We start from the raw sequence: 17,781 nt of genomic DNA on the forward strand, positions 1-17,781 counted from the left end.
TTTTAATTATGTTCCAGAGAAAAAAGATATAGCTAGCATTTGACAAAAGACAGCTTCCAGAATCTCTCCCAGTTCAGTGCTGGATTCGGCTAAAATCTTCTCAAAAGAGCAGCTCCAACCATAATAGAAGGAGCTGTGGATTGTAAATTAAAGGTATTTGTAGCGAGGATGTGAACAATTATGTAAACAAAAGGAAATGCTGTTTGGCACCGCTAACAGTTTAACTACAAATTCATATGTATCTGTCATATCACTGTAAACAGCCACATTCTTCACCAGCGCTGCAGTGTGCGGCCGCTTTCCCTGCATTCAACACCTCAAATAACAAACTTGCAAAAGATATGTGAACGTTTTATTTTCTTTACACATGCTTATTCCGAATATATATAAAATACACTAGTCTGATTTTATTTTAGAGAGCAGGCGTGAGGTTCAGCTGTGTCCTCTGTGTCATTTTCTGTCTGACTCAGGCTCAAACTGATGTGGCCAACAGCTACTCTGACTAGCACAGCGCAAAAGCGCGTGCTTGTAGGGGCGTGACGCTTTTCCTGGTGACGTGGAGCCGATCCGCAACTCATAGCACATTATGTTAGCTGACCAATCAGAGCCTCTTGAGTTTGAGCCTTTAGGAGGAACTAGGACATATTTTTCATTTAAATAGTTTTTATGTTGTCTCAGTATAGCTGGATATAATCTAAGTAGGGTATATGAAATATATATATATATCTATGTTTTTTTTTTTTTTTTTTTTTTTTACAAATGAAGCATGAGCACACATTGGTTTGCGTATTATAAACACAACCAAGCCTTAAAATTACACTCTGGACTACCCCTTTAATCATATGAAGCTCTAAGAAAAGCTTGTTCTGCCAAACCTGCACAAAAAGCGATCCCATCATTCAGTAAAAACAGAGTTACATCGCGTAATTGTTGCATTTTATTAGGCACCTGTTTCTTTTGCCTAGATTAATATTTGCTTTCTAAGAATTAATTATACATTTACTGATTGAAGGCAAAGTTTGGTGCATACTTTAGCTGCACTCAGTTACAATCAGAGGTGAAAGTGTGTGACCTGTCACCAGCACAACATGAAAGCAGCATATTGCTTATAGTAATCATGCACCCTGAACTGACATGGATAACATAATTTCATCTTTAAAGTTTATTTGGTGCACAAAGTTGGTCTTGGAGCTTTATATGATTACAGTTGAACCATCAAATTCATGTGGAATGTTTTGACAATGTTTTTGGTTCCTTTGCTGTATATGAAGGATGAGGGAATAAATAAGTTAAACTTATTTGACTCCCAAAGATAAACGAAGGTCTCTGGGAATTGGAACAACACAAGAGTAAGTAATTAATAACAGAATGTTCATATTTATATAAGAGTACACCTAACTTAAACTTAAATTCATTTGATTTGATGAAAATGACTAAATACAGAGCTACAAAATCATTAATATCACGAGGGTGAGTAATTAATGACAAACATTTCTTTCGTTTTTTATGACAAACATTTACATTTTTTTAAAACAAGCAGCTCAGATTTGATTTGGTTATACATAAATGCATGTAAGTAAAAAAAAATGGCATAAAGTAAAAGGAAACCAAAGTGCTCCTGGGAGTAAGGACGTGTTGTCATAGTAAACACAGACAGCATGAACATGAACTTCTTGTTGTCAGTCTAGAGTTACAGCTAGTTCACAATGCACAATAGCTGCTGTGAACAAGACATTCAAAACCCATTTATTAAAATCTGTTTTAAAGCCACTCGAAAAATCTCAAAATCTCAGCCCCTTAATTAGAGGCAATATGAGGAAAGCCATGACTTACAGATGCACAGCGTACCATTCATCTGTCAGGTGTTTTGATAGGGTGTAAAGAGTTTACTGGACCAAAGGAGAATTTAGTCTTTCTTCAGTTCTCTGAAAACAAGACAAAAGCTCTCTTTAAACCACATTAAAATGTCCTCTCTTTGCATCGCAGGAGCATTCAGTAATCTCAATTTCGTATAAGATGAGGTGAGTCTGACTTATAAACATTTTACACAGGTTTCTACTGTTGCTACAAGCAAACTTGATGCAATGGAAACAAGACATTACTGTTCAGCCACCGGAACTTTTACATCCTGGTACAAACAAAAATGACCCACACATATCAATGGTCTAATTAGAAATGCAGGTGTTCAGATTCACTGTAGGCTTTCAAATTGTGCTACCTGGAAGTATGAACCGTCAACTAATCCAACATATATTTTATGCAGTGGATGCCCATCCAGCCGCAACCCAGTACTGGGAAACACCCATAAGTTTTCACATTCACACACATTAATACACTATGGGCAATTCTATATTTTTGTGGTCTCTTAATGTTTCATTCATTTCTATCAATTGTTATTGCTTAAAAAGTGCTTACAAAGATTTGTTTCAAAACTATTTCTAAATTCAGTTCTAATTTCCAGCAAACTAGTAAATGAACAGTAACAACAAAGTGTGGCCAAAAAACACAAAAAGAAGAGTCCTATTCTTATACCCCATATGATCATGCATACTGAACATCTCCAAAACCCGACAGGTGGACAAATCTAAACTTTTTTTAATTAAAACAAATGCAAATATACTTATAATAAATAATACTGCTAGTAATAATAACATTATACAAAAGCAATGTGTATGCATTTGGACCTGCATGGGTGCATAACTAACATGCTCTGTGCTGGACTTTAGACCAGGTTTTACTTGGTCAATGGCGCAGTCCATTTCAGTTTCTCAAAATAGCAACGTGTCAACAATGTGCCTTAACACACCTCCTTTATAGTCAAGCACACCCATTAAAGTGGTGCAAATGGATTTGCTATTTAGACAACGTGACTCAAAAGGTGAAAATTAGGGTTGCGCTGGTCTGAAAATAGCAACAAATTTCGCCATCGTCTCGTGCCTTATTGCACCGGATGTATGATGTAACTTTAAATACTAGTTAAATTCACTCTTCTTATAATAGACAATTTTATCTGATTGTGTCGTTCATTATGTTTTGGAATAGACTAATGTTATTTGTATATTATGCTGTGATTAATTTTCATCCCATTAACAAATCTTTAAACCTTACGCTGTATTTTTTTTGATGTTTGCTGTGTGATCTAGGCACACAGTAATGATATGTTGCTTGTCTCCTTCTCCTAAGTTCTTTAAATGCCTGTGCGTGCTATTGAGTGAGTGTATACATGTCTATTCAAGGTATTTGGTGTCCAATTATTCAGAAAGCATCCCCGTTTAAATGTCTTCCTTCAAGCAAACCGGCAAACAAACAAACAAACAAATAAATGATTGTAGCACTGCAGGGACCCTGTGGGCCACCCTGTATACAGAACACACTGGTGGTGTGAGTCCTGGTTCACTGTTGCCCATTAGCTAGTCTCACATGAAAACTATTAAGAGAAACGCAGATGACCTGAAACAGACTATTTATGCTTGTGCTTCTCGAGAAGGAACTTACATAATATGTGGTGCAGCAGTCCAAGTAGGCTAATGTTTTCATTCAGCTCGCTGATGACACTAAATACGTTGTCAACAGTTGTGAATGCTTCACACAAAATAAATGACTGGGTGCGGCTTTTCATTTTCATCAGAACTCTTCAGGTGTGTATTTGTCTGTTTTCCAGTTAAGTTAAAGGATTAATCCACACAAAAGGAGAATTGTAATCATGTTTTATCTTGTATTACGGTATTTTAAATCATTTCAAGCTTCAAAAAGGACAACTTTTAATCTAAAATGGCAAAATAGGCATATATATGTAATGCATGACTAGCATAGTATGTATTGGATTTTAATAAAGTGTATGAATAATTACTGATAAAACAAGCAAAAAACACACAACTCCTGAGCCAGTGTTAAATTGTTAACACTTTGGAAACTGTTACTTTAACTCTGGCCGGTGTGGATTATATATACTAAATGGATTATATACTAAATATATGGATTATTTATACTATATATTAAAATTAACTCTCTCAGAGTTGAATCAACACTGTTGATTTTGCTGTGTACTATTGCCTCACAGCACACCTCTGGGTGCTCCGGTTTCCCCCACAGTCCAAAGACATGCGGTACAGGTGAATTGGGTAAGCAGAATTGTCCGTAGTGGATGAGTGTGTGTAATTGTGAGAGTGTATGGGTGTTTCCCAGTACTGGGTTGCAGCTGTGAAGAGAAGATACCAGAAGAGTTAGCGGTTCATTCCGCTGTGGCAAACCTTGATAAATAAAGGACTAATTAATTAAGTAATATAATGGATATATGTTTTCGTCTCAATTAGGGAAACTCCTGAGATAAATAAGTTATCTCCAAACTTTAATACTTAAAATGTGTATAAAAATGCTACACTTTTCACCTTTATTTAGATGCAATGAATACTGGTACTTCTAGAGCTAGTACTGTGCTCAAGTCTGCATTTGATCCATCCTCCATATCAAGAACACATCCGGATATGTTCATGTATCTGTTCTTGTAATCTTGATTTTTAGGACTGAACTTGTGTGGTTGATGATGACATTACATGAGAACACAAGATCAGTTAAAATTGCATCTTTAGGAAAAGCCATTTTTTTTAGCTGGCTATTTTAAGAAAATCAAACCCAAAGTGAATCTGCTTTTGCCGTTTGTATACGGCAACCATGTATTTGGCAGTGGATTTTAGATTTAGTTCTATTCGTAGTCTCACATGTGCATCCCAGTTTCATGTCAGTAACGATAAGGCAGTGTATTGATGCTAATCTGATAGAGCACAGCAAAGGGGAATAGCCATTTTTCCCTGGCTGTATTTTTTCACCCAACCTCAGCCCTGCCCTAACCGCTCGACTCCACACACATTTCCATCTCAGACCTGTTTTTCCATGTTATATTTCAGATTTAGTCCTTTCCATCTCTTTGTTACGTCTTTCCTTTAGTCTTTTATTCTCTCCTTCCTCTGCTGAACTCCACATGATTATGTTTCCTGGTGACTGAGTTAAAAGTCTCCAGAACAACACTAAAAGGTCTCCATAAAGATGTCACTAAGCCTGTCAGACAGTTTTGCCTCTGTGTTTCAGATCCTCTTCCAATCCAAAACCTCATGGCTACGCTCACATAATAAACTGTTGTCAAGATGAGAACTTTTAACTTCAGTTTTGTATAAATATTTTTAAAAAGTCTGCGATAAAGAGTAACTGGGACACTTTATCATAGAAAAATAAACAAACCTGTCATTTATGTACAAAACAGGGATGTGGGTTTGCTGTCTGTCACCTGCTTTTACATCTTTAAGTAGCACACACTTTAGTGAACCCTAATATCTGGTGGCGTGGATATTAAACACCTGTTTAAGACCTCTCTGTCCAGCTATTTATATTTTTTGTTTTTGTGTTCTAATGATAACTTACCTGCATTTGGGTAAATCAGACCTCTTTTTCACTTTGTCTGGAAGTCTGAATTTCTAATTATTGTACATACTAGAAAAAGTAAGTGATTCCTGGCTCGTAGTCAGCCTGGTGACAGAGTGTTTCTTTTTTTTTTTTTTTCCAAAAGATGGACCTTTTCATGGGTATTTGACTAATTTTATATTTTAAAAGGGAGTTTAACTACTGCATTTTAGTGTCATTTTAAGCACTATGTTTTGCTTGTCAAATGGTCCCCATAACCACAGTTAATGATGCACCAAAAAATAAAAATCTTAAAAATCTTTAAAAGTAAAATCTTTGGCTTATATTAGACAAATAACAAACTGGCCAGCACATTCAAACTTCCGGAGTCAGAATTTGAAAAAAAAATAAATAAACAAAATAACGTAGAACTTTATGATTTTCCTAGTCTGTCTTTTAAATAAGTACATTTGAAAAGTCATGGATGATAACAATATCCTAATTAGTATTAAAATTAATGTACTAATTAACATTTAAGTTTAAGTTAAATGTAACCAACATGATCACATGAGCTGTTAATGTACAATTATGTCATGACTATATATATATTAGTGGTGGTGGGCCATTATCACCGTTAACGAGCTGCATTAACGCAAGACTATTTAAAGTTGGGTTGGGAGCTGGGTCTATTCAATGCAAGCTATGATGACTTTCACCTTGATATTTTAGCGCGGATGTGTACCTGACCTGTGAGCCATCTGAAAAAAAAGTGCCCTTCTGAATCAAATCAGCAGGATGCCTGACTTTAAATGCAGTTAAACTCATAAACATTTTATTCATGCCACCGTGACAAACTGGGATATTAGACGCAAATAAGAAGTAAGGACTGGTGAGAGTGTTATGGACCTTAATGAAGCACGCCAAATAAAAAAAAAAAAAAAAAACATTTTGTGATGCATTGTGATTTCCCAATGCGAGTGTGTGTGTGTGTGTGTGCACGGTCCTTTACTGACAGCCGCATGTGCGGATCTTGTCGGAAAAAATGGCGAAAAGTCCTACATGACAGTAATAGTTTGATTGCGATGTTTACTTCAGTAATGCCACTGATATTTGCATACTCCACATGTCTTAATTCCATTTCTGTTTAGTTCAGTTATGACTTTAGTCGGATTAAGGTGATCAAAAATCGCTGTTTGGAGCTTATGCAGGCCTACAGTTCAAAATTCATGTTTAACCGAATGAACAGTTAGTAAACACAAGTACATCTTATTAAACAGCATTTATTTTCATCACCAATTATCATAGTACAACAGTTTCTCAAGCAGATTGTGATGCATTTTGGAAACAGGAGATGAGCCCCTGGTCTAATGCACCACCTGGCTTCAGAAACCCGTTCTCAAAGACTTAGTATTTGGGTAGCACACATATTCTGAATGCCTTCGGCAGAATTCAAATGAGCCATTTAAATATATATATATATATATATATATATATATATATATATATATATATATATATATATATATATATATATATATATATATATATATATATAATAATAACATAACATATATCGTGAGGTCATGATAGTTAAATTAAGCATAAAATAATGTGATAATACATTAATTAACAAGTTTAATTAATTAATTAATTAAGTTAACTGAACGCATGTGACTCATGTTGTAGTTAAAGTTAGTTCATGATAGCGCATATGTCAACTCATCATCAGTCCATAATAAAGTAATGTTAAGTTTACATATTAACACACCATTACTGATGGACTGTTATCGTAAAGTGTTACTAAATTAACTTCAATATGAGTCACTTTTTGTGCTTCAAACCTTTTTTTTGGTCTTAAAGTCTTCTTCGATAGGTTATTATAACATTTTATTTTGGCATAGCAGTCAAAATTGGACAACTGTGCTCATGTTTAGAACAGATTCTGGACCCCCCTGGCTACGGGCCTGAATTCATTATGCTGGTTGGTTTGTTTCAAGGCTTAGAAATCATTATTATGTTTTGTTTCAGTTGACACCTATAGATTTCATCAGCATCAACAATTGGCATAGCAAAACTAGTGATTGCTTTCTCTTGCCAGTAAGCCATTGAAGTGGATGAACCATAGTGTTTACACTTTTCAAGGGAAATAAGCCAAGAATGGCCTTTTTACAAATGTCATAAGTATTAGGTATGGGGAGATACCTGGTTACAAGGTTTACCATGGTTTTAAAAAGTCAGGTTTTAAAACAGCTAAAATTTACTGTTATACTGTTCCCAAGGTATACAATATGTAAGGGTTTTTTTATATGTTGTAACAAAATTTGTGTTATTCAAACTAATGAAGGGCGAGGCAGTGGCGCAGTAGGGAGTGCTGTCGCCTCACAGCAAGATGGTCGCTGGGTCGCTTGTTCGAACCTCGGCTTAGTTGGCGTTTCTGCGTGGAGTTTGCTTGTTCTCCCTGCCTTCGCGTGGGTTTCCTCCGGGTGCTCCGGTTTCCCCCACAGTCCAAAGACATGTAGTACAGGTGAATTGGGTAGGCTAAAATTGTCCGTAGTGTATAAGTGTGTGTGTGGATGTTTCCCAGAGATGAGTTGCGGCTCGAAGGGCATCCGCTGCATAAAAACTTGCTGGATAAGTTGGTGGTTCATTCAGCTGTGGCGACCCCGGATTAATAAAGGGACTAAGCCGACAAGAAAATGAATGAATGAATGAAAACTAATGAAGACAGCAGTCAGTGATTTGTTCCACCAATGACATGTTTACTGTTCCAAAATATTATAAATGTTTCCTAAGATAAAATATATTGTGTTCAGTGGGGGAAAATTTCTTGTTTTTTTACCCAGACATTTAAAAATAACTTATTTAAGAGCAGTCATCACAATACAGTGATGCTGTGATAGTTTTATCCAAGGTTATCATACCGTCAGAAACTTATACCAGCCCATGCCTACACTGTTTATCTCCTCAGATTTAATGTCTGTGGAGAAAACAAAGGGGGAAATGACTTCAGCATCTAAGGCTACTAAAATGTTTTGCTCATTGTTATGTTGTATTGTCATTATACAATATTTTTCTCCATGGTGAAAATATGACAGGCAGATGATTCAAATCGTGCGTACAGTAATTGGCTTTTGATGCATGTCAGTGGAATTTATTCTGTCCATCTGTTGTTTTTATTCTCACCTCAAATTTGTTTCTTTGAATGAAAGATCCTCACTGCGTCTGTATGTATATTATACTTGACATGTCTTTTTGTAGCTTTTTTGACATTCTCTGTCTCTCTCTCTCCACTCCTACAAACACACACTTACAAACCCACACATATTTGTCGCACATAGCTTTGGAAAATCTGCTGGAGTTTATTTGCAGATAGAAACAGAGGAGAAGAATAGTCATGTAAATGTTTCCAGCAATTGGGCTTTTTCATGCTTTCCATTGCCTTAGCGGTTTATTTAAAACCTTCGTTATAATAGCTCATTGAGCTCCAGCAAAGAGATAATGTGGTTTGCGTTTGTTTATTATAGAAAAATCAACTGTGACCTTTTCGTAAACTGGTTAGTATTACATTAATTTTTTACATATTATTGTGCAACAACACAAACTCCATTCAGTTCAAATTTACGATGGAGAAACTACTGTTTGTTGTTGTTACTTCCTTCAAGAATTACCCTGGTTTAACGGATATGTTGCATGTCCTATTCCTGTATTCTGCTGCCTTCATGTTTTTCTAAAAAAAGTCTATAATATAAGATTGTAGTGGTAATGTGTGTAGAAGTCCCAACGGCGGAATCCAATGAATGATTGAAGGTTAAATGCATGCAAGCTTTTTCTAGTGCTTCTGAATAGAATTATGTTATTTATTAGAATTTATTTAATTATTTCCAGCTCCAATTTCTGACTCCAATTTTCAAGTGATCATTAAATGTAGACTGTGTTACTAATTAATAGTGGATCACATTCATCAAAAATGTATAAATTTGGATATTTGATTATTTCATATACACTATACTTTCAGTTATTCTTTCATTGGGGACCAGTTATCGAGTCCATGCGTGCAATTTTACATGCCTGAGTGTGAATGAGTCCATTTTCACTTGCTTTCCCCATTTAGGCTCGCCAGCTTGATTCTTAGTCAGAGGTTTGCAGGCGACTGGTACCTTTTAAGTCGGCTGCCTACCGAGGCTTTTACCATACAACTTGCCAGATCAAAAGTGGTCAGAAAGGCTAAAGGCCTACGAATAAGTGCTACAGTATCTGCTTCTTTATTTGTGATCCTCTAGTTTGATCCAAACTGACCAACACCAAAGGTCAACAAAAGTGTGCACACAATTTACTGGTAATAATGATTTCAGTCAAATTCAAAATAAATCAAATATAACACTTTATTTGTCAGGTGAAATTTTATTAAGCCAATTACATAATAAAACAATCAGAAAGCCAATTCAGAGATGATAGTGTACATAAACAACATCGATTAGTTAGAGATAAATCAAAGAGTTAGAGCATACCTGACCAGAGAAGTACGTTGAAGCAAATAAGTCTCAGACAGCGTACTCAAACTATGTACAGTTGCCTTGAACTAGGCCGACGCAAGCTTGCCCCCCTCTCATCTCCCCCGACGGCCTGCACTCACATTGCATTTGCGCCTGAGTTCGCTTATGTCATCGATGATGCGCTGTTCAGTAAGAAGCATTCTCGCTCAGCACAGTGGGCATTGCTTTAGTTATTTCGTTTTAGTCGTTTGATATGCAGTGGCACGCAGTCAAGTATTTCGCTGAACAGATCAGCCACTTTTGACGCTCATAAACAATCATAAAGTCCTCGTGCTGCAGGAATTAGGAGGTTTGCTGAAGGTGCAGCTATCATACAGTGAGGGGTTTGTGTCTTTAATAATCTAAGACAGTTTCCGTTCATTGAACTGTAAGACTGATTAATAAATCCATATGAAACTGTCCCTTAAAAGTCACGTCGCGTCCTCACTTTCGGGCCAAGTGAACCATGCCTGAGCCCGATTCAGAGCACTCACACTTCTCTAACGGTCTGGGAAACGAGCCTGGATACGGTTTGAATAGCATAGTGTGAGTACACCCAGAGATGATGCAACAGGGAGTCTTGGTTACAAGATTACAATGATATTTTTGCACCTTTCCCTTAAATATGCAACTCAGAACAAAGAACTATAATTTAAAGATAATAAAAGATTCACGAAGACCTCTGTCTGGTCATGTGTTAACCTAAAAACTAATCACCACCTGGAGTAAAAGTTCATAATTGACAAACGATTTCACACTTCAGTGGGACAGACTTTTCCCAAACTCATAATTATCAATAATTATCCTAATAAAATGACTATATTTTTAATTGATATTTAAATTAGATAATTAGATATTTAAATTGATACCAAAAATTAGGAGTGTCAAAATTAATCGTTTCTTCGGTGCAATGCGATGCAGACGCGGACAATTCGGTATTGGTTCAGTAATAATCATAACCGGTTATTACTGACGTCATTTACCTCATATGCGTCTGTCGCAAGGGAGGCGATCGCGAGTATTTACATCGCTTTAACTACTTAAAACTCATAAACTGTGGACAATTTCCCTGTGTTTGTTTGCTGGATCAGTCTTTCACTGATATATACAACAATAGCCCCTATTTCACTGAGATCGAGAGAATGAAAGTAGCCTACTCCATTTCTCTCTCTCTCTCGCTCTGTCTCTCTTTCTCTCACACACACAGTGGCCCATTTGACCTGCTGGTGTGGCTTTTCTTCTCTTCTCGGCTGTTTTACAGCGTTATTTTTGCATCCAGAAACGAGCGCAAGTCTGCAGAGTTTCTCCACCATGTCTGTCATACATCAGCTGTGAGATCACCGCTGCCGCCTGCCGCTTATCAGTATCACTCATTTGTGAAGAACGCAGCGCGCAAGAGCCAATCGCAACCGTTTTTGTTGAGGGTGTGACCAGTCAAAGGGGTGTAAGAGAACTAGACAAGGATCAGAAATTGAGCTGGATATTTATATTTGTTTATATTATTTGCTAAATGTTTGTTTTGTTTAAAGTTACAGTTTATGTATCTGACTGTTTGTATTAAATGACAAAATTGTATTACCAATAGTATATAAATATAAATATATTCATATATTTTAATACAAGAAATGCTGCTGTGAAGAAAATATAAAACTGTGTATGGAAAGCACAGTCAATGCACCATGATGCACCGAAATATCGAATTGAACCGAATCGATGGCATGATAATCGTAACCGAACCGAACCGTGAGACTAGTGTAGGTTCACAGCTCTACCAAAAATGCAAGTTAAAGTTATAGATTCACAAGATACACCATGCGAAGAGGATGATGAATCGGTGCGCAATGTCAGTGACCTGAGTGAAGAAGTGAAGGAGAGAGGGGGGCACATGATGGGCCAACTTTCCCTTTTCCAGGTCTGCTACTCAGACTAGAAGGTTTATTGTTTTATTCCATAGCAATTCTTGTGGTCTTGTCTCAAGATATTCCATAACAGTATTCAGGGTCTGATATTATGGAGGATTTAGCCATCCTTACATGTAGCTGACAGCATTGTCATTTTCACATGAACTGTGATTCAAGTAGGTAATTTTCTAGAATACATGAACACAGAAATTGTGGTTTCTTCCACCTACATGGGATGAAAATCACCTGATGAGACATTAGAAGAGCCAACAAATGGTGAGCCCGTATTGTTTATTAGTTGACGCAGAATTCTGACTAAAAGGGTGATAATGTTAGGTTGGGTTTCAGAAGAAATTCATTGTTATTCAATGGAATGATAAAGATGCTTTCTTTTCTCTGTTTAATTACAGCCCTTAAACAGGAGAGGAGAGATCTCTGGCTAACCCTCAACTCTGGAGAAAAAAAGTGAGTGAGTACAGTCAGAGTTCCTGTAGATGTCATTGGTGTTCACTGGGCTAGTTTGGGTGGAGACTGGGCGTCTGGGTTCCTGACAATCTGTCCTGGGATGAACCGGGAGACATAGTGGATAGGAGTCAGGACCGACATACACACACACACGCACTCACAGACACTGATAGAGTATGTGAATGAGGAGGAAATCAGCTGTTTAGGAGAAACAAGAGCTCAGCCAAGACTCACCGCACTGTCTGGCAGAGTTCATCGTTTTCATTTTCAATTACGCTCTACCCCGGTCCATCATTTTCCTGTTTTCTCTGTCTGCCGAATGGACCAAATTAAATCCCACTCCTCTTGCTGGTGCTGTTTACCCTGGTCTCTGCAGGGAAAATTGACTTGACTCGAGGCCACTGAGGAGACGTTATCTTTTTTCCGCTGACATTTTCAATCTCAAATCACATCATACTCATCAGTTGATCTTGAAAGTTGACTTCATAATAATTGGGTTTTCAGGCACGTGATCATGTCACACTTGCAATAAACACTAATAAATGACAATCACAATAAACACAATTTATCATTTATTATTATCATTAATTTAGCAAACACTTTTATCAAAAGTGACTTACAAATAAGGATAAAAGAAGCACTTCAAATAATCAGAGACTATGCTGTGACAAGTTTAAGTTAAACTTATTTTAGCTTCCTCCCCAGAGCATACAGAAAGGAAGAGACACTCTCCTAGAGGTCCTATAGATGGTTTGTTAAGCGTGAAGCACAATGCTTACCAACAAGTATAGTGTGCTTATAAGAAGGTTTCTGGTGCTCATAGACAGGAAAAGAGTGTGTCACCTACAGTACAGGTTGTTTGTCAAGCTCTTTCACCTGCATGGAGCACACTCAGAATTGCACAAAGTTTTTCAGAAACATGGATTGTTGCTAAGAAGATGTCTGGTGCACATAGAGAGGAAAACAGTGTGTCTGTCATGTTAAGGATGCTGACAGAGCAATCCAAAGTTGTAGTCAAAGAACAGGTGAATGGTCGGTACAGGTAGCAATAAATCAAAATGATAACATAAGGCAAAGGGTCAAAACACTGCTAGGCAAGACAATGGAAAACATTCTGTAATATCACAAAACAATTAACACTGTCAGCACTGATGTGTGTGTGTGGGCTGTGTTAATAGTCTGTCCCTGACAAACTTCTGATTGTGTGTGTGTAAAGGCTGATTTATACTTCTGCGTCAAACGCCGGCGTATGCTACGGCCATGACGCATAGCCCTTCGCCGTGGCCGTCGGCGTCGCTGACGTGAACCTCTCAAAAAATTTAACTACATGTCGCAACGACGCGTAGCGCAAGCTCTGTGGTTGGTCGGCTTGGTAGCGCTGACGAGTCTAGGTGGGACCGAGAGCCGCGCGAATGATGCGAGCTGAACGCGAGCCTAATGGAGCGATTGTTTACAAGTGTGGAGTCCCATGAAGGAGCTCCTGATGGAAAGTTTTGTTTTGTGTTTACCTCATAGTTAAAATTGTTGCACGTCCGCCGGTTCCTGCCTCAAAATGAGCGAGTTTGCGCCACTTGTACATCCAGGAAGTGTTCAGGAAAAGCAAAACAGCAGAGAAGAAACTCGACACAGAGGAACATTAACACCTCACTGCCCACTAGCGTTTCGGAAGTGTTAATGCAGACCAACGGAGACAGCGCGCAGAAGTATAAATGCACAGCTACGCGCGTTGCATGCGCCATGGGTCACGCCGGTCACTTGACGCAGAAGTATAAACCAGGCTTAATCAATGGCGATCCGGAACAGGTGTGTGTGAGATGCATGACGAGACATGTAGTTTGATAGTGTGGTGTGTGTGTAGTTCTCTGGTGATCCGCAGTTGCTGGATCGCTGATGCTTGTAACAGTGTCACCTATAGTACTGGTGGTTTGTCAAGCCCCCTCATTTGGGTGGATCACACTCAGAATTGCAAAATGTTTTCTAAGACATAAAGGATGCTCATAAGAAGGTGTCTGGTGCACATAGAAAAGAAAAGAATGTATCACCTTCAGTACAGGTGGTTTGTTAATCCCGCTCTTTGGTGGGGAGCACACTTAGAATTACACAATGTTTACCAGCAAGTCTAGCATGCTTATAAGAAGGTTTCTGGTGCACATGGAGACGAAAAGAGTGTGTCATCTAAAGTACAAGTGGTTTGTCAAACCCACTCATCTGGGTGGAGCACACTCAGAATTGCACAGTGTTTTAAAGAAGTATAGTGTGCTTATAGGAAGGTGTCTGGTGCATATGGATAGGAAACGAGTGTGTCACCTACAGTACAGGTGGTTTGTCGAGCCCACTCACTCACTGCACTAAGAAAAGCACAATTTCTTCAAGAAGTATGGGATGCTTATAAGAAGGTATATGGTGCACATGGAGCGTAAAAGAGTGTGTCAGCTACAAGACAAGTGGTTTATCAAGCCCATTCATCTGGGTGGAGCACACTCATAATTGCACAATGTTTACCAATTAGTATGCTTATATGAAGATGTATGTTGCACATGGAGAGGAAAAGTTTGTGTAACCTACAGTACAGGTGGTTTGTCATGCCCACTTACCTGCTTGGAGCACACTTAGAATTGCAGAATGCTTTCCAAAAAACATGAGCTGCTTAAAAGAAGGTGTCTGGTGCACATGAAGAGAAAAAGAGGGCATCACCTACAGTACAGGTGGTTTGTCAAGTCCACTCACCTGCAAGGACAGCATTGCCCAATGTTTGCAAAGAAGTATGTTATGGTTATAAGAAGGTGTCTAGTGCACATGGAGAGGAAAAAAGTGTTTAACCTACAGTACAGGTGGTTTGTCAAGCCCACTTACCTGGGTGGAGCACATTCAGATCTGCACAATGTTTTCTAAGAAGTATGGGATGCTTATATCAATGTGTCTGGTGCACATGAACAGGAAAAGAGTGTGCCATTTAAAGTAAAGGTGATTCGTCAAGCCTACTTAACTGCTTGGAGCACACTTAGAATTACAGAATGTTTTAGAAACATAGATTATTTATAAAAAAAGTGTCTGGTGCATACAGAGAGGATAGAATGTGTCACCTACAGGTCACTAAGCAAGGCTAGTTTGCACTGCCCAAACAAATACATTTGTGCTGTCTTTAGACAACATCCAGATATCCGGGAAGAATATTTCTGATTTAGTTCACCCAAACACCCTCAAGCTCTTTCTTGTAAGGTCAAATGTGATTACTTCAGAGCACTGTCAGAATGAAGGCCTCAGGCGGTGTAATACACACTGCAACAAACACCAGTGCACAAACGCACTGGCCGACAGTGACGCTGGTCACTACAGCTGGGTCTCCAGCACGGAGTCGTACACAGTGGTCCACCTGTGACAATAAACACTGTGATTACCTCCTAGAGCCTACTGACGCCATCTAATATACTCAAGAGATCATCACAAGGACAGGGTGACCAGTCCATCCATCTATTTCTCTCGCCATATCTTTGTGACCCATTCCCACCGCCTCCCCATAGCAGGACGGAGGAGCCTCAAGGGAAGTACACTGGCTCCATTCCCACTGCATTTTCCATCACTGAGACCCGGAGGTGAGCACCTGTGATGCAATTACAACAGAGAATGTGTTTGTTTACACTTTCTCTAGATTTCTTTTAAAGGTGTATCAAGGTGGTAGGTCTAAAAAGGTATTTAAAACATCTCTTAATAACAGTAACTCAGCAATAAAATAATTTGCATCACATAATGAAATTGTATGAGCGCATGCTGAATTATTCCTTAGTTTTTAATGATTAGTGTGTGCAAGAAACATTATTTACAACATAATTTTTTAACAGCATTTTCTGAGCTGTGCAGAATGTGTTCCGCGTTAATGTTTTTATTTTTTATTTTTATTTTTCGTTTTTGGAATTCATTTGAACAAGTATATTAGCTAAAAGCCAAAACTGATATTGAGACTGTGGATTAAAGGTGCAGTATGTTAGTTTGACACCTAGTGGTTGAATTAGGTACAGTGTTGCATGCCTGTTTCAAAACAAACATAAGCGCAGGTTGCCAGATTGACAACATCAACAGAAGTGTGCCAAACTATCAAGCCTAAAGGCTAATTAAGGGCTGATTTAAATAATGTTGTATATAAAAGCAATAACACGCAACAGAAGGAATATTTTCCATATTAAAAAGAGTTAAATTGACAACGTTTACCTCAGGTACACCTCGTGTGCTTTATTCAGTGTTAAATGCTAACAATGTGAGTTTAAATGCCATTTTACATGGCATTTACTGCCATATACTGAAAGCAGCAGCAGAAAGTTTACCTCAGATCTTGAAAAAAAAAAAAAAAACATTTGAAATTGTACTTTCAAACTGTGACTCTGTACTAACAGTGATTTGGCATGTACATTTAATAATGTTAAAAGAGGTTTAATATGTATTAATTAGACTATAAACCTTACCGTTTCGTTGGAGTGCAGTAAGTGCACTATTCTGTGCTGAATGGCTGTATTTAAATTTCTGTCGTGTTTCGTCTGGTGCAAACAGCCAAATTGCCTATCACTGCAAATCTCATCATGTAGCGTGTTGTTGGGAGACAGAGTTACAGTGTAACCTGCACACCTAATGTTTACGTTCGTAATATTTAGATTATTTGCTAATTAATAACCACTTCATATGAAACTCTAAATATGCGTCTCATTTCATAGTCTGCTACTGTCCACCAGAGGTTGCATTTTGGTCGCGGATGCACACTTTAGGAGTCCTGACTGACTGAATGAAATATGCGGTTTCTGTTAAGGCCATCCGGGGTGCTAAAATACAATTTGCTAAACTGGCAGTGGGCTGGACAAAAGAACCAAAACAAAGACAGCGGTTCCTGCACATAACTCGCATTTTCAAAGCAGAATAACTGACTTTAGCATTGTTTTTCCAGATAAAAAACGTTCCCTGAGCATGTTTCTTAAATATCTGCAAACATATTTTGGTATTTTTATGTTTTAGAAGAGTCAAAAACTTAGATACTGCACCTTTAAAATGTTGTAGCCTAGTAATAGAAATTTGACATAATCAGACCAATGACTGTAAAAAATATGGACGATGTGACAGCCCCTTTTCCCATTGAACGCCTTGAGGGCAAAACGCCTGCTTGACGGGCACAAACTGTCGCAAAAGACTGCTGAAATTGGAGCCTTGACATGCGCAGACAGACTGTCTGATGGAGCCAGAGGAGGAGCCGCGAAAATGAGCGGAGTGGAGCTTCCAACCAAACGCTTTATGTAAAATCAACCACGCCCCCCAAACTTCTCAGCATGCGTTTGCTGTCATATCAACACAAATGGATGTAATAACGTTAACAAATATGAGGGTTTTATATATTTAATCGCGCCAGCTCCGGGCCGCAGCGCACATATCCTACTCACGGCGTCGCGGGCTGATTCCGGCTCGCATGCGGCAGCGCCGGCTCACTCGGCCGCCGCGTCTGGCTCGATTGA

At 38.3% G+C, this 17,781-nt stretch overlaps 1 long non-coding RNA gene across 6 annotated transcripts in view; it reads left to right on the plus strand.

Moving 5' to 3' along the window:
• The window catches only part of LOC141376854 (uncharacterized), a 196,192-nt gene that overhangs the window by 125,165 nt on the left and 53,246 nt on the right, over positions 1-17,781 (plus strand). For 2 of the 6 annotated variants that reach the window (XR_015504445.1, XR_015504442.1), the window contains 2 exons: positions 1,987-2,021; positions 12,238-12,292. This is a non-coding gene — a long non-coding RNA (uncharacterized LOC141376854). Of the gene's footprint in view, positions 1-1,986; positions 2,022-12,237; positions 12,866-15,697; positions 16,641-17,781 lie in introns of those variants that run through there. The other 4 variants (XR_015504449.1, XR_015504447.1, XR_015504444.1 and 1 more) reach the window with 3 other exon arrangements.

The sequence above is a fragment of the Danio rerio genome, chromosome 12 (assembly GCF_052040795.2).
Source record: "Danio rerio strain M-AB ecotype USA chromosome 12, GRCz13ab, whole genome shotgun sequence".
NCBI lineage: Eukaryota > Metazoa > Chordata > Actinopteri > Cypriniformes > Danionidae > Danio > Danio rerio.